This window comes from Delphinapterus leucas, chromosome 3 (assembly GCF_059928025.1).
Source record: "Delphinapterus leucas isolate spDelLeu-1000000601 "Yukka" chromosome 3, BTC_Dleu_Yukka2, whole genome shotgun sequence".
Lineage (NCBI taxonomy): Eukaryota > Metazoa > Chordata > Mammalia > Artiodactyla > Monodontidae > Delphinapterus > Delphinapterus leucas.
Genome location: NC_143131.1, coordinates 4,947,133 through 4,974,712, shown reverse-complemented (window position 1 = coordinate 4,974,712; position 27,580 = coordinate 4,947,133).

Here is a 27,580-nt window from a genome sequence, read left to right as displayed (position 1 = left end):
TTAGGACATGGGGCCTTTGGCAGTTGCCAAGGTCATGAAGGTGGAGCCCTCATGAATGGGATTAGTGCCCTGGTACAGAGGGGCCTGAGAGAGCTCCCTAACCCTTGCCCTTTCCATAGTGTAAGGATACAACCAGGAGTCCATGACATGAAAGAGAGCCCTCACGTGACAATTCAGAGGCCCTGATCCTGGACTCCCAGCCTCCAGGACTGAGAAATAAATTTATGTTGTTTATAAGCCACTCAGTTTGTGATATTTCATTATAGCATCATGAGCAGACTGAGAAACTATACCATCACTTCTGACATATTTTATTCAATAGAAGTGAGGAAATAGGTCCAACCCACACTCAAGGGAAAGGATGACATACTACATGGATGCCAGGATATGGGACTCACTCAGGACCATTTAGAGGGTGTCTAGCAAAAAGTGACAATAAAGGGCATCTTAAGAGCAACTAAAGGAAAAAATGATAATGCTAGCTACACAGAAACAAGGATAAGAATGACAGATTTCCTGGTGAAAACAATGCAAGTTACAGACAGTATCTTTTTAGACAGTGGGACATCTTTAAGGTGCTGGCTGGGAGGAGGGCTGTCCACCGAGAATTCTATACCCAGCAAAAATATCTTTCAAAAGCAAAGTGAAATAGTGATATTTGCAGATGTACAAAAGCTGAACAAAATTCTTGTAAAAGGTACACACAAGAAAAAATATTAAAGGAAGGACCTCAGGCAGAAGAGAATGATAAAGATCAATGCAAAGATTGAAATAATTGGAAATGGTCACTACACGGATAAATATATGATTTTTTATTATTTAATCTCTTGACAATAATGAAAATTTATAGTGTAGTTTATAATATGCAAAAGTAATAGGTGTGACAAGTTCACTGGAGATGGGAGGGGAGAAATGTAAGCATACTTGTAAAGTTCTTATGCTTTTATAGAAAATGACATGCTGTCCTGGGAAAGCAGGATAGTTTTTTGAGGAACCTCCATACTATCTTCCACAGTGGCTGCACCTATTTACATTCCCACGAACAGTGTACAGGGTTTCCTTTTCTCCACAGCCTCTCCAACATTTGTTTTTTGCCAACTTTTTGATGATGGCCATTCTGAGTGGTGTGAGGTGATACCTCATTACAGTTTTGATTTACCTTTCTCTAATAATTAGCAATGTTGAGCATCTTTTCATGTGCTTATTAGACCTCTGTATGTCTTCTTTTGAAAAAACGTCCTTTCAGGTCTTCTGCCCATTTTTTAATCAGGTTGTTTGTTTGTTTGTTTGATATGAGTTTTATGAACTATTTATGTATGTTGGATACTAATCCCTTATCAGTCATAGCACTTGCAAATATTTTCTCCCATTCGAAATGTTGTCTTTTGTCAATGGTTTCCTATGCTGTGCAAAAGCTTTTAAATTTAACTAGGTCTTATTTGTTTATTTTTGGTTTTCTTTTTTTTTTTCTTTTGCCTTAGGAGACAGATCCAAAAAAATATTGCTAAGATTTATGTAAATGAGTGTTATGCCTATGTTCAGAGACACTTCCTTTAAAGCCCATCCTTCCCATTGCAAGAACAGTAATTTGGGGTAGATAAGTTTTTTTGTTTTGTTTTAATTCTAAAAAAACACTTAAAAATAAGATCTAAAAATTCAAGAATCCAGAAGTCTTAAGAAGTAGAGTTTGGATGCTTTTAAAACTTTATGAAGATTTTATTATCAGTTCATCCTACAACAAGGAGGGGATATTCAAGCCTTCTCTGTTCTAAGCAAATATATCAACACTTTTCAAGTGTCAAGAGCAGAGAGTAATAAAGTGAATTCCTGGTGAAGGTCTTTGAGAAGGATTTTTCACTGTGAAGAGTGTGGAGAGAAGGGTGACTGGAGTCCAGGTGGGTATGGAGGAGCAAGGGCAACTCATACTTGCTTCCTGTAGCTCAGGGTAGGTCCCCCCCACCTTACACATACCTCCCGATGACCCCGTGGAAGGGGGAGTCGTGAGAGAAGCAGACCAGCCGGTTGATTCAGGTCAGAAAGATCCAAGGCAAAGCCTGACTCTCCTTTCAGCAGCCCAGAGGGAGACCCTGAGAAGTCCTCCACCCTCAAAAGAGTGAGAACGTGACTGAGATCTGCTGGCCGTGCAGACCAGATCTGAGAGGGGACTGCCAGAGGCTGGGCTAGAAAACCAGGTAATTTCACGGTTCAGGGTGGGCTTTGAACCTCGGCCCCATCCTCTCCTTGCTCTGTGTGATTTTAGGCAAGTCAGTCAAACTCTCTTCTCATCAGCACAAAGAATGTGTTAGCAGAGCCTGTCTTCCGGGTTTGGGATGTTGACCACGGCTGATGTCCTCCATCCAGGGCTCAGAACATTGCAGGAAGGTGACAATTATTCAACGTCCATGAAGATGGAACTCCGAGGTGGAAAGCCTGTGGCAGGGAGGGATGCCCTGTGAGACAGTGGCCAGCAGAGGAAGAGGGACAATGGGGGCCAGTCCTGCTGCTCCGTCCTCACTGGAGGACGCACAGCAAGTTCCCTTGGAACGGGGACAGTGGGGGACATGGGACTCTTGTTTCCTAACCTGATTTGTTTGAAACCTGAATGGACTCAATAATGCATAATTACATGAAAGGGACTAGATTAAATGGCTATGTGAATGGAGTTGACACTGAATTGTAGAAAATACAGTTTATGTCTTGCCACTCAGATACACACAGCTGTTGAACCTGCACTTTTTCCAGGTGCCTGTGACAGTGCAAAGAGCATCTGAAGATACACTCCTACAGTAACCACCTCCATGGCCAAATGACAAATAATGGACCCCTCCGAGCCTCAGATTGTGTCAGCAGAAATGTGGATATTAGGTTAAAACCATCTTGTGTCCTTCCAGCTCCTACATCCTAGATTTCTCAAGCTGCCTATTTGATTTAAAAAAACAAAAAAGTCACTGCAAATGGACGTTCCTCAGATCAGGGCTCCTGGTGGTGGAGAAGTCCTCCCAGTGATATTCTGTAGAGGATTCCCAGCCTGCTCGGGGTGTAGGCAAACTTTGTTGTGCACAGACCCTCGTATGTCCGTGTTTCTAGGAGTTATTCCTGGTCTGCGGCGCAGATGGGAGGTTATGCTTCCCCGTTCTTTAGGGTCACAGGAGAGAGAGGGTGGACTCTGGTGTGACCCACAAGCATCCGTTCACTGTCTCGTGGTTCTGCCAACAGCATGCGGCATTTTCCCTGTGTCACACACACCAGGTGTCACTAAGTTTTAGCTCTGTGCACATTAATAGGGATGGGATGAACGGCATTTGTCTTACTTAGAGAAAGTACGCCCGATAGAATATTTGTTTTTAAATGAGGTCCCCTGAGTGCTATTTTCAGTTCTGCTGTCTCAGGTATATACTTTCAAGGGTAATCTTCCTGTTTTGACCAGCCCTGCAATCACCAAGGCACCCCCGGCAGGACGCTCTGATATGAGATGCAGGGTCAATGCCACCCCACTGTCTAACCATCTATAGGTGCAACACTGTGCTTAAACTAAGAATGATTGATTGTTTGCTCTTGGTTTTATCCAATTACACCTAATATGATTTTCCATGAAGATAAGGAAAAATTCATTTCTCATTATGATCCTCAGCACACGTGATAATCACTGTGTGGTTCCCGGGAAAGAATGTCAGCACCGAGGCAACTGACATGCACAATAATTTGTTGGGGGCCACATAACAGTGTGAGATTACCTATTTGTGGCAATCTCTGTGACAGCCTTAGTTAACAACAGAACAGAACATTAATATGACTTTTCAGAAGAAAAGCTGCTTTCCAAGTTCGATAAATAGAACACATAAACTAATGATTTAAACTAAAATGCTCTAACTGTGGTGTTTTTCCGAAGGGGCAAATGTGAAGCACTGCAAGCTTGGAAGAAGGGCACTGCTGGGTGTCATCCTACAAGTGACAAAACTGACAGGGGATGCAAGTGGGCAGCTTTGCTCTTCTAGAAATATCTAGGAAAGTCTGGAAAACTCTAGAGCAGAGACTTTGATGCTCAGGGCAAGGACATTGTGTTAGTCTCCTCAGGCTGCCATAACAAAATGGACTGAGTGGTTTAGACAACAGAAATGTATTTCTCAGGGTTCCAGCGTGGTGGGGTTCTGGTGAGCCTCTGTTCCTGTGTTGCAGATGACTGCCTTCCTGCTTGCATTACATACAGAGAGACATCTCTTTGTCTTCCCATAAGGCTGCAGTTCTACAGGATTAGGTTCCCACCCTTATGACTTACGTAAAGTTGATTATCTCTGTGTGATCAGACCCACCCTGGCTCCAGCTGTCCCGAGGCCCTGTTCTGAGTTGCTGCCTTTCCTGCTCAGCCTTGACTCTGGATTGCCATCTGGTGCCCCTTGACCTGGGAGATCCTTGAGACCAGGCTGCTGTGGTACTGTCCTCCAGGATGGGTCCTTCTCATCCCCACAGGCTAGGATGCCTGGCAAGCGCTGACTCGGGCAGGAAGGGACAAAGGCCGTGGAGAGCTGCATAGAGATAGCCAGCCTGGAATGAGATGGGGTAAGAAACGTAGATTTAAGTACATAGTAGCTGAGCACTGGGCCCTGTGCAGGTGCTCTGCCAGGTGCCCTAACCAAGTAACCCTGAGACTCAGCATCTCCATCTATAAAATGGGTCTAAGGTGTGTTGCACAGGGCGGCTGATTTGATCCAATGTCTTATTACGTGTGAACTTGCTTAGCTTAGTGTTATTATATTCAATAGCTCCTCAGGATGTAAACTCCCTGAAGATACATGTTCCTCTTGACTGTGGCCAAGAAAATTAAAGATAGGTGGGTTAATTTCCTATAACATCATTAGCATAGTCAAGGTAAGGGCATAATAGGAAAAAGGAAAAAAAAAAGATATTGAGGACCTCTAAATATTTTGTCATTGTAGTCTAATTCCTTTTACACATCTAATAGCCTTAATCAGATAAGGAATTAAATAGTTTCAGGCTTACACTGATTTTGGGTGGACCCACCACTGAATTGTAGAGATTTGTGAACAGCCTCATCACCTAATATTAGTTGGTGGCTTTGTGACTCGTTGGCAATCATGCAGGTTTTCTTCAATGACCATTTAGAGGCTGTCAAAGGTGTTATCTCCTGGGAACCCTTCCTCTCCTCCACTGGCTGAGCTGGGAATCTCCAGGACCTGCAGAACCCCACTTGTCACCTGCAGAAAGTGGTCCAGGTGTGGACACCTAACCTGAGCTGCACCAGTTATAATCCTCAAAGCCATACTGGGAAGCTGGATGCTTCTCTCAGGGTTTCCAAACAAGAATCAAGCAGAGGTTAGTCTCCTCCAGCACAGGCACACGTCGGGTGTGGGCAGCGGTATTTTCAGAGGTGAAGGAGGCAGAGAACGAATCCAGCCACGTGCTGAGAGCCCAGAGACCAGACGGGCTGTCCCTGAGATACCCACATGCTGGGCCACTTGTCCTGACCCCACAGCAGGCCTGGCTGAATCCCTGGGACCCAGGGACCAATCTCTCCCCTTCTGACCACATCAGCTTGTGCTAGGTTTCTCCATCCATCACCCAGAGTTATGCCTGCAAACTCCTCCCAAGAGTGTTCCACGGGGTTCCCTTCTGTTATTGGTGGGAAACATTTTCTAATGCTTTAGAATAATTTGACTTCTTTGTCTGTGAATGGAAAACTTTTGTCTACATTGTCTTTATGCCCAAAATTATCTTCAATTTCACATTAAGATAGGGTAAACTGTTGCGAAGGGTTTCACTATACCATTCAGCGGTAGACACCGCCACGCTTTCAGGTTCGTGGCAGGAATATCGCACACACAGCCAGATGGAGGTGGAGAGAGAAGCCTGAGGTACTTCTCACTGTCCCAGCTGCCCTGGAGACCGAGTCCTCTGCAGCAAGTTCCAAGTGCTTGTTCAGCACCTGGGACAGAGGGGCATCGATTGCCCTGGTGCCTTGGGAAGCTGCAGAGAGAACTCTTTCCAAATATACTTTGCATTGATCAGAAGAGAGGAAGTTTGCACCTGCATCATGTGTAAATGCCAAGGACAGGATTCAGGATAACCTTGCATCTCTGAGTGTCCCACTGGAGCAGTGGCTGCTTTCCTAATCACCTGGGAGTGAGGAAGGCCTGATTAGTTCTGACTGTTCAGTTTCTTCCTACCCTTTGCTAGATATATAATAAGAGATTGCACATAACATTCAAGAGAGAATAAAAATGGTGTGAGATTTGTGCCTGGAAACAACAAAATACCTAATAGACATACTCTGGCAGGGAGAATATTTGCCAATGGCTGTATTCTAGGGAGTAGCTGAGAGCTTGTCAGACTAGGCTTTGTGGGTTCAGCGTCTGAGTGAGTGGTGATTCTATAGAGACACAGAGAGTCAGGGAAGCACTGAGTGGAAGGGGTGGCCCAGGGCTGAGGGATCCCCCAGGGAGGCATACGCCCAAGCCTGTAGCAGGTATGTTGGTAGGACAGCATCCTGGGGATTTGCAAACTTCCTAGGAGCATACATTGTGAGCGACCGAGATTTGGGTTAAAGTAATGCATGTGTATCCTTCGGTAATGGGTGGCAGACTGTAGAGAAGCTATGACATAATTACTTAGCTATTTTCACAGGTCATCTTTTAACCTCTAAAAGCCAATGTTATCAAGCATTGGGGCAAATAGAAATGACCGAAGAGAGTTAATTAAAAATAGAGATGCCCAGCCCCACTGCCCCAATGGTTCTGACTCAGTAAGTTAGGGTAGGATCAGACAGGTTTATTTTCAGAAGTACCCTTTTGTTGCCAAGGTTTGGAATGTCAGCTTTAAAAGAAATAAAAATGAAACTAAGAAAATTGCTGAAACAATCATATCCTATATCATATCATTTCATGTCATCACATCTTCCATAGGACTTGCATGGTTAGAATAGCATACAAAATTTGATTTTAACAATTTATTTACTTAGATCCATATTCAAATATCACTATTTTGCAATAGTTATTCATGTATCTACTTTTTTATAGAAAAAAACAATCACTTCAAAAATGTTTATTACAATAATTAAAAGGCACCCATCCATTTAACCATTACCTACATAGAAATGTTTATGTCTCTCTCATATGAATTTCCAAACCCCTGTCAGAATCTGTAAATGAATCTCCCCGAGTCTGTACAATGGTTTATATATTTGCTGGAATACATAAAGCCATAACCATGAGACAGATTCCAAATACTCTGGAAGTGAGAAAAAGTAGATTTGGAAACTTGATTACTGGGAAGACCCTCCTAATCCATCTGTACTGATATGAAGCTATCACATGAAGAGCATGAACAGAATGGAATCGTCTTCTGCACTTTCATGCAGATTTCACATGCGTTACTTGACTTTTGTATAAATACGTGGACACATGAGGCTGATGTCCCTGGGACACTTCTAGAGCAGGAAGTTATTAACGTGCTTCTTGGCGTGTTGAGTGACTGTTCCTTCAGTCCCCCGGCCTCACTTGTCTCTCTCTGCTTTCAGTCTACCTCCCCAGGGGTGGTCCACCTTATCCAGCCCCCCCCAAAACCCCCAGCCTTGTCCCTGGTCAGCTCTCTCCCATGTGATGTCCTTACACTACCCAAATGCTGGCAGCTCTGAAATCTACATCTTCATCTAGAACGCAAGGCCTGCAGGCCTCCTCCTCCCCTCTTGTTTCTTTTCCCTCTTTCTATCCCAGTGGCTCTACCACCTGCTGAGCTCCAACTCCAGACACCTCCTGTTGAAGTTCCCCCTCCATGAACGTCATCTGCTCTTCCTTCCCATTTGCCAGGATTAGTGCTCTAATCTTGGAGGCCACCTGCCTTGAGAGATACACCTTCCAAGGCCAACTGTATGTTGCTGCAGGAGAGTTTTTAATGCAACTTGGAGCATGCATACCCCTCATAACTATCATTCAACGGCCCTTTGACCCTTGTAGTATAATGTGAAGCCTGCTGCATGTTACACTGAAAGGCAAGGCCCTCTACAATTTCTCCCTCCCTTACCTTTATTCTTATCTCGTAGCAGGCACCCCCTTAGCTGGCTGTATGAAATTGCTAGGGCTGCTGTAACAAAGTTCCACAAACTGGGCAGCTTAAACAACAGAAATGGATTATTTCCCAGGTCTGGAGATCAGAGTGTCGGCAGAGCTGGTTTTCTCTGAGGGTCGTGAGAGGAGGTTCTGTCCCAGGCCCCTCTCCTGGGCTTGGAGAGGCCACAGGCCCTTACATCTCTCCACATGGCTTTACCGTGTGTACGTCTGTGTCCAAATGTCCACTTCTTGTCAGGACACGAGGCATCAGTCATGTTGGAAGGGCCCATCGTGACGACCTCATTCTAACTTAATCATCTACTGAAAGGCTCCATCCCCAAATAAGGTCACATTCTGAGGTCCTGGGGGTCAGGACTTCAACATAAGAATTGGGGGACACAATTCAGCCCAGAACTCTGCTGTTGCCCCACAGTTTTTGCAGGAGGTCTCACAGAGTTTTCTCTCCATGAAAAACTACCTACCTTTGTCCTTCCCTCACCCCTCTCTGTAGGGCTGGAGGGCACACACTTGCACACTCTCACATATACATTCTTACACAGATGCTCTGCGGCACACCCACACTGACCTACACTCACAGACACACTTACATACACACCTGCACTCACATACCCACACACACTCATACACACCCACACTTGCACACTCTCACACACCCACACACTCACACAGACACACCTGCACACACTCATATACCCACACACACTCATACACACCTACACACCCACACAGACACATGCGCACCATAGGACCTGTTCTTGTCACAATTCCATGCCCCTTGGGTAACACACTTGTGACTTGGGACACCCGGTTCTAAGCCGCCTGGGTCCACCTCTTCCCAGCAGGGAGGTCCCCAGACACTTCCCTTCTCCTGACACTGGGTGCCCACCTGCCAAGAGACCAAGTGGATAAATTGATTCTCCAGGACTCACAGGGTCCAGAATTACAGAAAGTCTGAAATAGTTTTATTTAAGAATCTGTCAACCTCCATCCTAAAATCTTGATTCTGCAAACTGCATGTAACAATAACATCCGCAAACATAATGGGAGTGTTACTAGCGGTTTGGAAGAAAACTGATAGAATTAATGATAGGAGTAGATGTCTGGAAAATCTAGTGAAACAAAGATGTGAATAAAAATGGAATATTCTTTTGGTGACATCGAAAATACATGCACAGGAGACTGTTCTTACAGTAAATGGCTTTGGAAATGGCCTGTGGGATGTCATTTTTCTCAAGTAATTTCTTTTTCTGGCTTGTTCTGGCAAACTGGAGTTTTGAAATTTCTTTATACAATTTATGGCAGTGGATAGGGTCTTAGTGTTGGCTTTGAAAATAATTTGTAGAGGTCGAGCAATTAAAAGAAGTTATGTCTAATGTATCTACTCTCAGGAATATGACTTTCTTAATGGGTGTGCATGCAGGCCTTGGGTCAGCCAGACCCCGCAAGAGGGAGCTTTGGGCAGCCATGCTGTGAAAGTCACAGGGAAGCACAGTTTCTGGCATTATTCAATGTTTCCATTTAATACTTGAAAACAAGGGCAATATAACAATTATAAAGCCGGTTGCTTTCAAAACATTATTGAACCCATTAATTACTTCAAGGTTAATGACCATGGACAATGTTTTACATCTGAAGTGGCTAAATTTACTGTCAATTTGCGGTAACAAATCTACCTTCACAAAAAGCAACATTAAAAACAACAAACAAGTTAAGATGGCTGAAGAGTAAGACGCGAGATCACCTTCCTCCCCACAGATACACCAGAAATACATCTACACGTGGAACAACTCCTACAGAACACTGGCAGAAGACCTCACACCTCCCAAAAGGCAAGAAAGTCCCCACGTACCTGGGTAGGGCAAAAGAAAAAAGAATAAACAGAGACAAAAGGATAGGGACGGGACCTGCACCAGTGGGAGGGAGCTGTGAAGGAGGAAAGGTTTCCACACACTAGGAAGCCTCTCCGCGGGCGGAGACTATGGGAGGCGGAGGGGGAAGCTTCGGAGCCGCGGAGGAGAGCGCAGCAACAGGGGTGCGGAGGGCAAAGCAGAGAGATTCCCGCACAGAGGATCGGTGCCGACCGGCACTCACCAGCCCAAGAGGCTTGTCTGCTCACCCACCGGGGCGGGCGGGGCTGCGAGCTGAGGCTCGGGTTTCGGTCGGAGCACAGGGAGAGGACTGGGGTTGGCAGCGTGAACACAGCCTGAAGGGGTTAGTGCACCACGGCTAGCCGGGAGGGAGTCTGGGGAAAAGTCTGGACCTGCCGAAGAGGCAAGAGACTTTTTCTTCTCTCTTTGTTTCCTGGTGCGCAATGAGAGGGGATTAAGATCGCTGCTTAAAGGAACTCCAGAGATGGGCGCGAGCCGCGGCTAAAAGCGCAGACCCCAGAGATGGGCGTGAGACTCTAAGGCTGCTGCTGCCGCCACCAAGAAGCCTGTGTGCGAGCACAGGTCACTATCCACACCCCCCTTCCGGGGAGCCTGTGCAGCCCGCCACTGCCAGGGTCCCGGTATCCATGGACAACTCCCCCGGGAGAACGCACGGCGCGCCTCAGGCTGGTGCAACGTCCCGCTGGCCTCTGCCGCCGCAGGCTCACTCCACATCTGCACCCCTCCCTCCCCCGGCCTGAGTGAGCCAGAGCCCCCGAATCAGCGGCTCCTTTAACCCTGTCCTGTCTGAACGAAGAAAAGACGCCCTCCGGCGACCTACACGCAGAGGCGGGGCCAAATCCAAAGCTGAGCCCTGGGAGCTGTGCGAACAAAGAAGAGAAAGGGAAATCTCTCCCAGCAGCCTCAGAAGCAGCGGATTAAAGCTCCACAATCAACTTGATGTACCCTGCACCTGTGGAATACCTGAATAGACAACGAATCATTCCAAATTGAGGAGGTGGACTTTGAGAACAAGATTTATGATTTTTTCCCCTTTTCCTCTTTTTGTGACTGTGCATGTGAATGCTTCTGTGTGAGATTTTGTCTGTATAGCTTTGCCTCCAACATTTGTCCTAGGGTTCTATCCATCCGTTTTTATTTTATTATTTAAAAAAAAATTTTTTTCTTAATAATTTTTTTAATTTTAATTATTTTATTTTATCTTACTTTATTTTACTTTATCTTCTTTATTTCCTTTTTTCATTCCTTCCCTCCTCCCTCCCTCCCTCCCTCCCTCCTTTCTTTCTTTCTTTCCTTCTTCCTTTCTTTCTTTCTTTCTTTCTTTCTTCCTTCCTACTTCTACTAATTCTTTCTTTCTACTTTTTCTCCATTTTATTCTGAGCCGTGTGAATGAAAGGCTCTTGGTGCTGCAGCCAGGAGTCAGTGCTGTGCCTCTGAGGTGGAAGAGCCAACTTCAGGACACTGGTCCACATGAGACCTCCCAGCTCCACATAATATCAAATGGTGAAAATCTCCCAGAGATCTCCATCTCAACACCAGCAGCCAGCTTCACTCAACGACCAGCAAGCTACAGTGCTGGCACCCTATGCTAAACAACTAGCAAGACAGGAACACAACCCCACCCATTAACAGAGAGGCTGCCTAAAATCATAATAAGTCCACAGACACCCCAAAACACACCAACAGACGTGGACTTGCCCACCAGAAACACAAGATCCAGCCTCATCCACCAAAACACAGGCACTAGTCCCCTCCACCAGGAAGCCTACACAACCCACTGAACCAACCTTAGCCACTGGGGACAGACGCCAAAAACAACGGGAACTACGGACCTGCAGCCTGCAAAAAGGAGACCCCAAACACAGTAAGATAAGCAAAATGAGAAGACAGAGAAACACACAGAAGATGAAGGAGCAAGATAAAAACCCACCAGACCTAACAAATGAAGAGGAAATAGGCAGTCTACCTGAAAAAGAATTCAGAATAATGATCGTAAAGATGATCCAAAATCTTGGAAATAGAATAGACAAGATGCAAGAAACATTTAACAAGGATCTAGAAGAGCTAAAGATGAAAGAAGTAATGATGAGCTACACAATAAATGAAATTAAAAATACTCTAGATGGGATCAATAGCAGAATAACTGAGGCAGAAGAATGGATAAGTGACCTGGAAGATAAAATAGTGGAAATAACTACTGCAGAGCAGAATAAAGAAAAAAAGAATGAAAGAACTGAAGACAGTCTCAGAGACCTCTGGGACAACATGAAACGCACCAACATTCAAATTATAGGGGTTCCAGAAGAAGAAGAGAAAAAGAAAGGGACTGAGAAAATATTTGAAGAGATTATAGTTGAAAGCTTCCCTAATTTGGGAAAGGAAACAGTTAATCAAGTCCAAGAAGCACAGAGAGTCCCATACAGGATAAATCCAAGGAGTAACATGACAAGACACATATTAATCAAACTGTCAAAAATTAAATACAAAGAAAACATATTAAAAGCAGCAAGGGAAAAACAACAAATAACACACAAGGGAATCCCCATAAGGTTAACCGCTGATCTTTCAGCAGAATCTCTGCAAGCCAGAGGGACAGCAGGACATATTTAAAGTGATGAAGGAGAAAAACCTGCAACCAAGATTACTCTACTCAGCAAGGATCTCATTCAGATTTGATGGAGAAATTAAAACCTTCACAGAAAAGCAAAAGCTGAGAGAGTTCAGCACCACCAAACCAGCTTTACAGCAAATGCTAAAGGAACTTCTCTAGGCAAGAAACACAAGAGAAGGAAAAGACCTACAATAACAAACCCAAAACAATTAAGAAAATGGGAATAGGAACATACATATCGATAATTACCTTTAATATAAATGTAATAAATGCTCCTACCAAAAGACGCAGATTGGCTGAATGGATACAAAAACAAAACCCATATATATGCTGTCTACAAGAGACCCACTTCAGACCTAGAGACACATACAGACTGAAAGTAAGGGGATGGAAAAAGATATTCCATGCAAATGGAAACCAAAAGAAAGCTGGAGTAGCAATTCTAATATCAGACAAAATAGACTTTAAAATAAAGACTATTAGAAGAGACAAAGAAGGACCCTACATAATGATCAAGGGGTCGATCCAAGAAGAAGATATAACAATTGTAAATATTTATGTACCCAACATAGGAGCACCTCAATACATAAGGCAAATACTAACAGCCATTAAACGGGAAATCAACAGTAACACATTCATAGTAGGGGACTATTAACACACCACTCTCACCAATGGACAGATCATCCAAAATGAAAATAAATAAGGAAACACAAGCTTTAAATAATACATTAAACAAGATGGACTTAATTGATATTTATAGGACATTCAATCCAAAAACAACAGAATACCCATTTTTCTCAAGTGCTCATGGAACATTCTCCAGGATAGATAATATCTTGGGTCACAAATCAAGCCTTGGTAAATTTAAGAAAATTGAAATTATATCAAGTATCTTTTCCGACCACAATGCTATTAGACTAGATATCAATTACAGGAAAAGATCTGTAAAAAATACAAACACATGGGGGCTAAACAATACACTACTTAATAACAAAGTGATCATTGAAGAAATCAAAGAGGAAATCAAAAAATACCTAGAAACAAATGGCAATGGAGACACGACGACCCAAAACCTATGGGATGTAGCAAAAGCAGTTCTAAGAGGGAAGTTTATAGCAGTACAATCCTACCTTAAGAAACAGGAAACATCTCGAATAAACAACCTAACCTTGCACCTAAAGCAATTAGAGAAAGAAGAAGAAAAAATCCCTAAAGTTAGCAGAAGGAAATAAATCATAAGAATCAGATCAGAAATAAATGAAAAAGAAATGAAGGAAACAATAGCAAAGATCAAAAAAACTAAAAGCTGGTTCTTTGAGAAGATAAACAAAATTGATAAACCATTAGCCAGACTCATCAAGAAAAATGGGAGAAGACTCAAATCAATAGAATTAGAAATTAAAAAGAAGAAGTAACAACTGACACTGCAGAAATACAAAAGATCATGAGAGATTACTACAAGCAACTCTATGCCAATAAAATGGACAACCTAGAAGAAATGGACAAATTCTTAGAAATGCACAACCTGCCAAGACTGAATCAGGAAGAAATAGAAAATATGAACAGACCAATCACAAACACTGAAATTGAAACTGTGATTAAAAATCTTCCAACAAACAAAAGCCCAGGACCAGATGGCTTCACAGGCAAATTCTATCAAACATTTAGAGAAGAGCTAACACCTATCCTTCTCAAACTCTTCCAAAATATAGCAGAGGGAGGAACACTCCCAAACTCATTCTATGAGGCCACCATCACCCTGATACAGAAACCAGACAAGGATGTCACAAAGAAAGAAAACTACAGGCCAATATCACTGATGAACATAGATGCAAAAATCCTCAACAAAATACTAGCAAACAGAACCCAACAGCATATTAAACAGATCATACACCATGATCAAGTGGGGTTTATTCCAGGACTGCAAGGATTCTTTAATATACGCAAATCAATCAATGTGATACACCATATTAAAAAATTGAAGGAGAAAAACCATATGATCATCTCAATAGATGCAGAGAAAGCTTTTGACAAAATTCAACACCAATTTATGATAACAAAAAGAAACATGCAGAAAGTAGGCATAGAAGGAACTTTCCTCAACATAATAAAGGCCATATATGACAAACCCACAGCCAACATCGTGCTCAATGGGGAAAAACTGAAAGCGTTTCCACTAAGATCAGGAACAAGACAAGATTGCCCACTCTCACCACTCTTATTCAACATAGTTTTGGAAGTTTTAGACACAGCAATCAGAGAAGAAAAGGAAATAAAAGGAATCCAAATCAGAGAAGAAGAAGTAAAGCTGTCAGTGTTTGCAGATGACATGATACTATACATAGAGAATCCTAAAGATGCTACCAGAAAACTACTAGAGCTAATCAATGAATTTGGTAAAGTAGCAGGATACAAAATTAATGCACAGAAATCTCTGGCATTCCTGTGCACTAATGATGAAAAATTTGAAAGTGAAATAAAGAAAACACTCCCATTAACCATTGTAACAAAAAATAATAAAATATCTAGGAATAAACTTACCTAAGGAGACAAAAGAACTGCTTGCAGAAAATTATAAGACACTGATGAAGGAAATTAAAGATGATACAAATAGATGGAGAGATATACCATGTTCTTGGATTGGAAGAATGAACATTGTCAAAATGACTCTACTACCCAAAGCAATCTACAGATTCAATGCAATCCTTATCAAACTACCACTGGCATTTTTCACAGAACTAGAACCAAAAATTTCACAATTTGTATGGAAACAGAAAAGACCCCGAATAGCCAAAGCAATCTTGAGAACGAAAAACGGAGCTGGAGGAATCAGGCTCCCTGATTTCAGACTATACTACAAAGCTACAGTAATCAAGACAATATGGTACTGGCACAAAAACAGAAAGATACATCAATGGAACAGGATAGAAAGCCCAGAGATAAACCCACGCATATATGGTCACCTTATCTTTGATAAAGGAGGCAGGAATATACAGTGGAGAAAGGACAGCCTCTTCAATAAATGGTGCTGGGAATACTGGACAGGTACATGTAAAAGTATGAGATGAGTTCACTCCATAACACCACACACAAAAATAAGCTCAAAATGGATTAAAGACCTAAATGTAAGGCCAGAAACTATCAAACTCTTAGAGGAAAACATAGGCAGAGCACTCTATGACATAAATCACAGCAAGATCCTTTTTGACCCAGTTCTTAGAGAAATGGAAATAAAAACAAAAATAAACAAATGGGACCTAATGAAACTTCAAAGATTTTGCACAGCAAAGGAAACCATAAACAAGACCAAACGACAACCCTCAGAATGGGAGAAAATATTTGCAAATTAAGCAACTGACAAAGGGTTAATCTCCAAAATTTACAAGCAGCTCATGCAGCTCAATAACAAAAAAACAAACAACCCAATCCAAAAATGGGCAGAAGACCTAAATAGACATTTCTCCAAAGAAGATATACCAACTGCCAACAAACACATGAAAGAATGCTCAACATCATTAATCATTAGAGAAATGCAAATCCAAACTACAATCAAATATCATCTCACACCAGTCCGAATGGCCGTCATCAAAAAATCTACAAACAATAAATGCTGGAGAGGGTGTGGAGAAAAGGGAACACTCTTTCACTGCTGCTGGGAATGTGAATTGGTACAGCCACTATGGAGAACAGTATGGAGTTTCCTTAAAAGACTACAAATAGAACTACCATATGACCCAGCAATCCCACTACTGGGCATATACCCTGAGAAAATCAAAATTCAAAAAGAGTCATGTACCAAAATGTTCATTGCAGCTCTATTTACAATAGCCCGAAGATGGAAACAACCTAAGTGTCCATCAACATATGATTGGATAAAGAAGATGTGACACATATATACAATGGAATATTACTCAGCCATAAAAAGAAATGAAATTGAGCTATTTGTAATGAGGTGGATAGACCTAGAGTCTGTCATACAGAGTGAAGTAAGTCAGAAGGAAAAAGACAAATACCGTATGCTAACACATATATATGGAATTTAAGAAAAAAAAATGTCATGAAGAACCTAGGGGCAAGACGGGAATAAAGACACAGACCTACTAGAGAATGGACTTGAGGATATGGGGAGCGGGAAGGGTAAGCTGTGACAAAGCGAGAGAGAGGCATGGACGTATATACACTGCCATACACAAGGTAGATAGCTAGTGAGAAGCAACCGCATAGCACAGGGAGATCAACTTAGTGCTTTGTGACCGCCTGGAGGGGTGGGATAGGGTGGGTGGGAGGGAGGGAGACGCAAGAGGAAAGAGATGTGGGAACATATGTATAAGTATAACTGATTAACTTTGTTATAAAGCTGAAACTAACACACCACTATAAAGCAATTATACTCCAATAAAGATGTAAAAACAACAACAACAAACAAGCAACAACAGAAATGAGGTGATTCGGGTGTTTGGGTACCTGCTCATCGGGGACTCTTAGATCCTGGGGTAAAGGTCTCTGCCTGCCGCCCCACCAGGCCTGCCATCCTGCCCCCTGCTCTGAGGGGGGCAGGTCCAGGAGCAGAAGAGGTATGTGAGACCTACTATTTTGGGATAAGAAGTTTCTGTTCTCAGGCCAATCTCTACTTTCAAAGAACAGCTTCCTTGCAGCAACTCAGCTAAGGCAGAAGGCATTTTCCTCAGAGTTTTACAGTCATTACTGGGTGGAAAATAGTCCTGAAGGTCAGGGAGGACAGAGGATGTGAGACTGAAATAGCAGATGAATGGTTTCAAGGCGAAATCCCCACCCCTGATTCTGTACTGCGGATTTCTGAGAGTCTGCCTCAGGGCTGCCTTAGAAGAAAACCTGAGCCCTGACTTCCGTTCACAGAAATTCAGAGGGGCCATTTGATAAGAGCAGGATTCAAACCTGAACCCAGCCACCCTGGCTCAGGTCCAGCAAATAAGGGCTGCTCTGTTCCCCATTAGCATAAATTATAAACTCACCGGTTTAGGTGTCTGAGTTTGAAAGAGGAATTAATGATAATATCAAGACTGAAAACGGATCAAAATCATCCAGCTCATTCCACCAGAGGAAAGGTCTGACATCGGAATGGCCTTGCAAATCAGAAAAAAATAAAAATAAAAACTGTGGTGTTTTGAAGCCTAATTGCAGCTTCTCTGAAAACTGATAAATGAAATGTATAATAGGATGTGTGCCCTCATTTTAAATCGGCCGTTTCTGGAAAACACATGCTTTACACCCATCTCAGACCTGGTCTCCATAAGGCTGAGTTAAATTGAAATCAGAAACTTTACACTGTGTTTTCACCTCCCTCCCTCTTCCAACATCACAGACCAATGGACCACTCTAGTTCTTGGAAAGCCTTCAGCAGGGACTCCTTCTGCCTCAGGCTTTCATTAATTTTCACTAAAATCCAGTGAATGAGGCCAGGTACCTTGCCTATTTCCTTTCAGAAATGTCAAAAGTGTAGCTGGCCACTTGAAAGACAAAAGTCAGATTGGATTCTGTAACTGTAAGGGTTTAACTAAGCACGAAGAGGTAGCCAGAGGCAGGAATGAGAAGATGCAAGTTTAACGTGTGAGTTACCCTTGGAAACACCCGGAGGGAGGAAAGGAGCAGAATCTTTGCTGAAAATTGCCTTCCTTCATCTAGGTTTCATGGCTGAATAGACTGCACAGCTTTCCCTCTCTTCTGTCTTATTCTATTTCTTCTCTCTCCTTAGAAAGGCCTCTGTCACCGACCTCCATTTGGCCCACATGGGAACATTCTAATAACAACAGCACGTCTATTTTTGGAACAATATTTCTATATGTTTTTCTTTTCTCCTTTCAATCTGTTTTATTATGAACTAAGTAAACAATCAAAATGGAGTTAGACCATATGTACTTTGAGCTTTTTTCCCAGTTTATTAGAATTTACCTGCCACCTGCTGATTTAATGCTCATTGGGCAGGTTAAATACCTAAACGTGAATGGAAGCAAACCAAAAGGTATAACGTGCCATCCTGTACACTATACTCAAAATAATTAACATCCCACAACTTCTATGTCAAGAGGTCATACATCCTTTTTGGTGATGGTTCTCTTACATTGATAAGTGAAATTCAACTTGACCTTATCTGGAGCCAGAGAGCCTGAGTCCAAATTCCCCTCTGCTGCTCGCTAGCTGTGCTCCGCGGTTTCCTCACTGGTAAAATGGGGAGGAGAATAGTCCCTGACACATAGAATTGTAGTGAGGATGAAATAAGGTAATAGACTGAAAGCACCGACAGTGACTGCTACAAGTGCTTTTTACCACTGCTATTGGTTTGACCCTGATCAGTACCTAACAAACCCCTTTACTCAGCTCTTCATCTCACCAGGAAGCCCAGACCATGCTCATCCATGCATTCAACAGCTTCCTGCCAGCACGTCCTGTCTCCGGGGATGGAGAGATGAATAGAGGTGGCCCTGCCCTGAGGGAGCTCAGGAATGCAAGGCACCTAGGGGATGAGGATTCTCACCCCCCAGGACGGGACTGGCGGGGATCCTCGACCAGTGACCAGTGCAGAGAAGGCCCAGGGGGCTCCGATGTGGTTGGGCCCTCTCCATAGGGGTCGTGCAGGGACACAAGGCCTTTGAAGGCACAGGTTCACGGCATGACCTCTCTCCTGTTCAGAGCTGGTGGCAGGTGAAGGACAGGTCACCATGACTATAAGTCTAATGGAACTTTGGCTGAGTCCACACACAGAACGTCTCCAGCAGCCAAGAGCTTTAGTTCAGAAACAACTCAACAAATGTCAGTGCCAGTGGCCCCAGAGGTCTGCAAAGGCCAAGTGACCAAAGGGCCCATGAACGGCTGTGGTGGGGAAGGTGGCAGTCCTGGGAGGCACCACCGGGTACCCCAGGGAAACACTGGGGTGGCTACAGCCCCCACCCAGGTGAGAGGAGGGATGGAGGCCATGGGAGGAGGGGCTGGCCACACGCACTCCACCGTGGGAATCTCTGCGTAGTCATCTCACTGGACACACACGGCTAGTCAGAGGACAAGGCAGGCTGGCGGGGTGAAGGGGGGCTCAGTGGGGTATGCAGAGACTCACTTGAACTTTACTCTTGGACAAAGGGAATGTGTTGGGGGCTCTCCCACAGAGGCCTATGGGGCCAGATTGATGCTTTAGAAAGACACATGATGGGACTGAGAGCAGGGCATGCAGTGCCCATCAAGGTTCTTCACTGAAGACCACCCGGCTCCCACCTTTAGCTGGAAAATATGTACAGGCCTTTCAAGTCAAATAGAGATCCCTGCTGGCAAGGGGTCCCGTAAACTCCACCTCTTCCCTCTATCAAATTTCTCCAAGTAAGCTGACCAGATTTTCTGGTTTGATGTTGCAAAATGGTTTCTACTTCAATTGCTCTGCTGGCAACTCCCTCTCTGGTTATTCACTCAGTAAGAAGATGAAAAAAACCCTACAGTCCAGCCTGTTTGCTGCCTGAAGGTGTGGACACTCTTTTTCTTTGAGTTTTGCTATCATAGAATTCTCTGAAAACTCAAGGTGTTACTACATTCTCTCCCTTCTGCTTTATGCCTCCTACCTTGGGTACCCAGCCTGTTGAAATGAAAACATGGAGGACAGCTGTCAGCCAGGCCTTCCATTTGGCTGAATGTCCACCCTGCAAGATCAGGAAGAAGCCCTTTCTCATCTCAGTGCTGAGTGGACACCAGAGAATCCAGGCATATGAGACTGCTCTGGCAAAGATTGGTTACCCTTTATGGGTAGGTGGTTTGTTGCAGCTCCTGCTGAAAACATAACTTAGCAGTGTGCAAAAAATAAATATTTAAAGAATTAGACTTTTGGTGAACAGTGGGCTGGTGAGCTCTCACAGGACAGTTTGAACACACAAGCACACACACATGCACACAAACACAACTTTCTACTGGCAGGGTGCAGCCAAATCCCTTTGACTCCCACCTGTCATTGTTCTTGGCTGTCAGGAGCCACCCAGGGGTGGGCAGGGCTGACCCTCCTCTTCTGCTTCTGCTTCTAATTTCTCTCCCTCCCTCCCTGCCTTCCCGCCCGTCACTGATGCTCAGACCTCAGGTCCCAGTCGTTCTGTCACATTTCTGTTTGTACACAGCTCCGTCTCTCTTGGAGGACACCAAGGTTTCAAAGACTCCAGGCTTCATCCACACCAGGTCTACTCTGAATTTTGACCAATAAAACACAGCGTTGAGCTCATGGGGTGAGCATCAAAGGGAAAGGTCAGCCAGATGTTACCGTTCATCATCGGTAGGTGGAAGTGGGACTGCCCTGAATTCTCATTTCCTATTTTCTCTCACCAAATCAATTTCCACTCTAGATACTTCTGTTTCTCCATCCTCATTTTCGCATTTCCCAGACTTAAAAGTATATGTTCTTTATCTGTTATCATTTATTTTAAGTTCAACCTCTGTTTATTCCTCTGTTACAGTGTGTGTTGGGCCATTTCTTTTTATTCATTTATTTACTTATTTATTTATTTTTGGCTGTGTTGGGTCTTCCTTGCTGTGCGGGCTTTCTCTAGTTGCAGTGAGTGGGGGCTACTCTTCTTTGCGGTGCGCGGGCTTCTCATTGCAGTGGTTTCTCTTGTTGCGGAGCACGGGCTGTAAGCGTGCGGGCTTCAGTAATTGTGGTGCTCAGGCTTAGTTGCTCCGCAGCACGTGGGATCTTCATGGACCAGGGATCGAAAACCCATGCCCCCTGCATTGCCAGGTGGAGTCTTAACCACTGCACCACCAGGAAAGCCCTGTTGGGCCATTTCTATTCCTTCTGTAACAGGTCCACCCAGAACTCAGGTCTCAGTTACCCATGGGATAACACAGCACCACATCAGCTTACAAAGTCCTGCCACCCCAAAAGTACTGTCTGTGCCTGCCTTGGCAGTTATAACAGAACAGCCAAGACTGAAGAGCTTATAAAATATGGAAGTTTGTTTCTCACAGTTCTGGAGGCTGGAAGCCCAAGGTCAGCGTGCCATTAGGGTGGGGTTCTGGAGGGAACCCGCTTGCTGGTTCATAGAAAGCAGTCTTCTTGCTGTGTCCTCACATGGCAGAGGGGTGAGGAAGCTCTCTGGGGCCCATTTTATAAGGGCACTAATCCCATTCATGGGGATTCCACCCTCACGACCTTATCACCTCCCAAAGGCTCCAACTCCAAACACCATCATATTGAGGGTTAGAATTTCAGCATATGAATGGTGGGGAGAGGCATACACAATCTGTCCATAATGAATACTGTCACGTTTTAGTCCTTCTCTTGTTAACCTCACATACATGTTGTCTGAAAAACCCAACTTACTCCTGTCCTCCCTCCTTCCTTCCTCCACATGAGATCTCTCTGCTTTAATCATCTCCTTCCTCCCCACCCATCCTATAGAATGTAGCCAGAGCGGAGCTCTTAACACACTCCTGAGCTGCTTTGCACAAACAGAGCTGCACCTTCCACAAAAAATACACGTCCAGCATACACATCAATGCAGGCACAAGTACATTAATAAAATGCAAAATATAACACAAGGCATCCAATGATCATGGCTTTCCACAATCTGAGACCCAACTTACACTTCCAACCTTGCTACCTGTGAGTTCTTGAATACACTGCTGACTCGAAGTCAGTCTGCCATTGTTTCTTTCCCTCTGTCTAGATGCTTTTACTAACCATTTCTGATTAACGCAATCCTATTCACCCTTCAAGGTCCATCCTAAGAGGTGTTGTCTCTATGAAGCTTCCCTATTCATTCTGGGCCACAATGGAGCAGTGAGATGCCCTAAGCCAATTTGTTCTGATAACTCTTAGATTCTCATTGACAGGCCTCATTTGGGTATCTTCCCAAAAGTTTGTTGAGGGTTGGCTGCTCCCATACAACCTCACTATCACGCTACGAAGAACTTGAAGCCAAAATGGTTGATGCAAAATATTCCATAAGCATGATGAACCCAGCTCTTTACTTTCTGAAGTTCTCTGACCATGAAAAATTCACTTGCAGAAAAGGTTTACTCACAGTAAATTTCACAGTTGATGAAACTATATTCTGGAAGCAACTTTCTATTATCTTCAGAATTGGCACAAAGGAATAAAAAAAAAATATTTGCCCCAATGGCTGGGCATAAATCTTTTTAAGGATGAAGCTTCAAGCACCATATCTATGGGTACAAGCTAGAGAATTCTCATTCTCTGTTCATACAAGAGTGAAACATGTCACCAAAATATTTCCAATTCCCATGCCTTGAATAACATTAATTTCCTTAGCTTATATTTGACATACGCACTCTTCTAGGTGCTGTGCATTTCCACGACAGTATTTGTACAAAGTAAGTCAATGAAGTAGTTCCAAGTATTGACCTGGCTACACTGTAATGGATAGAAAAAGAGGAAACGGAAGATGGCCAAAGGGAGGGAAATCATGTTACAGAAAGGAGGGAGTAAGTGAGACAGTCGTTGTTGACCACCTATGAGAGGCTGCCAGAGGGAGGTCTGAAAAGTGATAGTAGCGTGGAGATGGTGAGACCATGTGATGTGGTTAGTGGTACTGATTCAACAGAGGCAATGCCAATGAGAGCTTATTACCAACATTAATTATGCTGATTAACATGACCCTAATTTCCAAAGAAAAAGCAATTTTGGACATTAGTACTTAAAATAGCAAAATACTTGGTACAAATGAGTGAAACAACATCTTCCCTGGCAGTAGTCACCTGTAAACTGTGGCCTTTCTGTGTTAGCCAATGAGCCCTTGTGTGCATATTCAAGACTTTGAGAACTAATCTTCCCTAGAGTGCAGTTCAAAGCAGTAACTAATATGTGTCTGGCTCACATGCAGTGCCCAGCCTTGTAGAGCGAATTACTGAGGTGATATGTGAATTCTCCCTTGTACATGAGCATATTTGAGGCACTTATTAGAACTCTAGATTGAGCAGCTGAGTTCAGATTTTAAGAGAGGCATTGAGTTATTTGCTACCTTCCCCTGTGTGCAGTTTTTATAAGAAAGCTGAAACTCATCCAGCAGTGTTGGCACAATGCCTAGATTCCAAGTCTTGACTATTTTGTTCAGAACCTTGAACTGGATGGAAGGCTAATATTATTCCTTTATGTGAGTTCCCCCTGACCTCCAGAGAAATGTCATAGCAAAAATGAGGACAGCAGGTTACTACTTACTGTGTACTTTAACATCCCTGGTTAAGATCTGTCTACTTCATGTTTATTTTCATTTTTCTCTGCACTTATTTCCAAAATGAAGTCTGTGTTCACATTACTGCATAAAAATTATTCTAGTCTTGAATATATATTTACCAGTAGATCAAATCAAGTCAGCAAATATTTATAGAGCACCTAGTATGTACAGGGCAGCAGGCTGCACAGGTACCCAAAAATATTGGCTTGAATAACACTTTTATCTACTGACCTCGCTGAAACAATAATGTGTCCATTAATTGGAAAGTAGAATTAGCTACATTGAGTAGGAATTTATTTTGAATTTGTAAGATAAAATGTTTTACTAAACATGTAGGGTTTGAAAACCATTGACCAGACATCCCCTAAGGATTATAGAGAAAGATGAGACCTTTTTACTTCCCACTAAGAACCCAGAACCCAGTTGAGAAACAGGACAGGAAGAAGATACCCAAGCACAAAGCAGTGCACAAAATGAAAGCCATAGAAAAAAATAATACAAACACGGGGCACCACTGACACAGACTAGATACAGGCACACAAGGTCATCTCTCCATAGCTGGTGATGCACCATTTTCTTTCATTGGGAATGGATGTGGGACCATAGGCACCAGAAAACAGAAGAGTATTTGAGACTCTATTTTTCTCCTTTATGAAGAAAATTTGTCATCTCTTCATTTGAAGGTAATGACCTGGTCTTCTTCACATGGCTCTGCTGTGATATCCTCCCAGTTGATGAGATATGGTTAGCCCAGGGGCTCTTGATGGAGTAGCCCAGACCACTGATACAGCGAAGAAAGAGTTTCCTAATTAGCAGCAGTTTGTTTCTACAGTGAATGTAAGTCATATTGAAATATCTGTGGATGTTTAAGGATACATTCTCTTGCATATTTAAATATTTAAATTTACGTTACAAAATAGAGAAAATAAGAGTCTCCAAGGTAAACAAAAGTAGGGAGTTACAAACAAATAAACAAATTTTATTTTTTAAAACGTATGACAGCTGTATAAGGTCCCATTGGATTTATTTCCCATTCTGAGATTCTAATTACTCTACAATCTATTTTATAACTTCTTGGTCCAAATATAGAAAAGATCACTTTCCACTGTTTTCATAATTTTCCTAATCAAAATATACTCTGTGTCCAATGTGGCACAAGAAAGCTATTTAGATCATGAAGGCGATCTCATTTCCTATGTCTTTGTACCTGTCAAAAGCTGGGCCGTATGAATCAGATTCAGCATCTGGTTCCAGAGTTGTTCTCACCTCTCTGGACAATACCTTTCACCTCCCCTCGCTGTGTGATCCCTTCAGGGCAGACAGGTCCACCTTCGTTCTTCTTGACCTCCGTAGGGTCCCCAAGGTTCCATACTCAAGTCCAGCATTTTGCATCATTTGCTCATTTGTCTATCACATCCCTGCCCCTCAGTGTGTGGAGTGCTGCCTCGTAAAGGGTGGTGTTCCACAGAGTGTTGGACAAAGATTTAAGGAAGGCATGGTCTCTGTTTCTTGACATGGTGGGGGGTTGTTGTACTCTCATAGAGCATTCGAGTTTTTAAAGATACAACAAGGTCATTCTGCAGAATTTTACAACGTCAAAACAGTAATTTAAGGAATAGCATTTCTAACCCCTATACTATTTATGCTCACTCAGGCATGACACTTCACTTCAGATTTCAATTAACCATGGCAAAGGGTGAAATTCTCATGAAACTCTGTGCACCTGTGCACTTATCAGAGATTGGGCCCTATTGCTTATCTCACTTATCAGTGGTTGGGTCATCTTTCTGTTGATTTGGGGATGCTTCAGATGGGATAGACCATATTTGAATCACTGTACCATAAGCCTTAATTATAGCACGTTGTAGTTTTGCTGTAGGAAAGAGACTAGCATCTATTTGAGCACCTACTGTATGTGTGTTTCTCAGCTAGATGTTCTGCTCAAGTTATGAATCCTATGGAGAAAGATTTGGTAGAGAATTTTCCATATTACATATGAAGTGATCCAAGCTCAAAGAAGTTTATATAAGACTCAAGTCCACACAGCTGGAATCTAGAAAGCCTGATTCTTGAGCCCAGACCTTGTTCCAAAATCGTAGGTCTTTCAACAGCATACAAACAGCTTTCTGGACTCTAACACTGAAATGATAGTTCTTTCCCAGCTAATGTCAAGACAGCATCACATAGTGGTTTTAGATATTCAAAAGAGTCTTAATTCACCCTGAAATTTGAATTCTAGTATTTTTACACCAATACTCAGATTGTCTCTGCCTATTTTATTAATCCTAACACTTTAAAGAAATAAGCCTTCTATAGGCTCATCAATCTTTTTCCCTTAAAATATATATATAATTTTCTAATACTCAGGATATGTAGAAAAAGTGACTAAAGAAAAACCTTAAAGTTGAAATAAATGTTTTAAAATAATAAACAATAGAGTATGTTGCGTGTGACATTATTGTTTTCCTGCCTATTTCCATGGAGTAGAATCATGACCTCATACTTTAATTGCTGGCTTTTTTTGCTAAGTAATTGGAGTCATGAACATATGACCATAACTTTGTGAACAAAAGAAAATGTTACATTCCCTGTTCTTTGTTCCGCACATACTTCTCCCTCCAATACTGAAGAGAATTCTGTGCAACCAGCCTGTGTTCAATATTACTTTTCTACTAAGAGGAAATATTTTCTAAATGAGTCATATGTTTATTGGAGGAAATGCTCAGAATAACATTCTCATGTCAGCCCAGTCTGAGGGACACAAGGGCACTATCAATGACTATGTTCAGGTCGAAGGGAGTTAAATTATCCTCTTTAATGTAGGTAAACACATGAGTCAAGAAGAGGGAATCATTATGGTTTTATTGGGTAATTATTTTTAGTGAGTTAAAATTTTATAAAAACAAGCAATTCTACAAGTAGCTTTTAGAATTATTCTTTTCATTCACTTTCATATTTTGTAAAAGTGATTCGTTATCATTCAAATATCCACACAATCGATATTTTTGACTGTATAATTCGTTGTTGGTTGCGGGGGGGGGGTCTGTCCTGTGCACTGTAGGATGTTGACAGCATCCCTGTCTTCTACTCGCTAGGGTAGCACCCCTACCCCGGCTGTGACACCAAAATTGTCTCCAGATGTTGCCAAGCGTCCCCTCAAGGGAAAAACTGCTCCCCTCCCTCCCTGATTGATAACCACTGTTTTAGGGTAATACTGGCTTATATTGCTGAGTATTCACTACATGCAAGACATTGTTCTGAACACTTTCAACAATTAACTCACTTAATAATCAAAACAGCCCCGAGAGATAGGTACCATCATCATCCCCATTTTTCAAAGAAGGAAACTGAGGCACAGAGGGATTGGCAATCACAGCCTGTAAACAGTGAAGCAGGGCTCAAGCCAAGGCTGTCTGGTCCTCACTCTTGATCATTAACTTCGCCACTCTGACACTTACGAAGTGAAAGATCAGAATACAAGAACTGAGTATAGTCTAGAGATTGCTAACAATTGTGGAATTTAGGGAAATACAGTACATGTGGATATTTGCATAAAGAAGCATTGGGAGGATAAGCTAGAAGATAGGGGCTGGGCTGGAAGGGGTTGGTGTACATGTGAGGTTCCTCTGAGTATCCCCCTTTATACAGCTTTGTTATGTAAATCATGTAAAGGTATAACATTGGACAAATTAAAGCAAAAAGAGGGGAAAAAAACTATCCTTAAAAGTAAAACAAATGAAAACATATAAACTCAGTAATGCTTTAGACAAACAACATAACCTCCCAGAGAAAAGAACTTTTCAA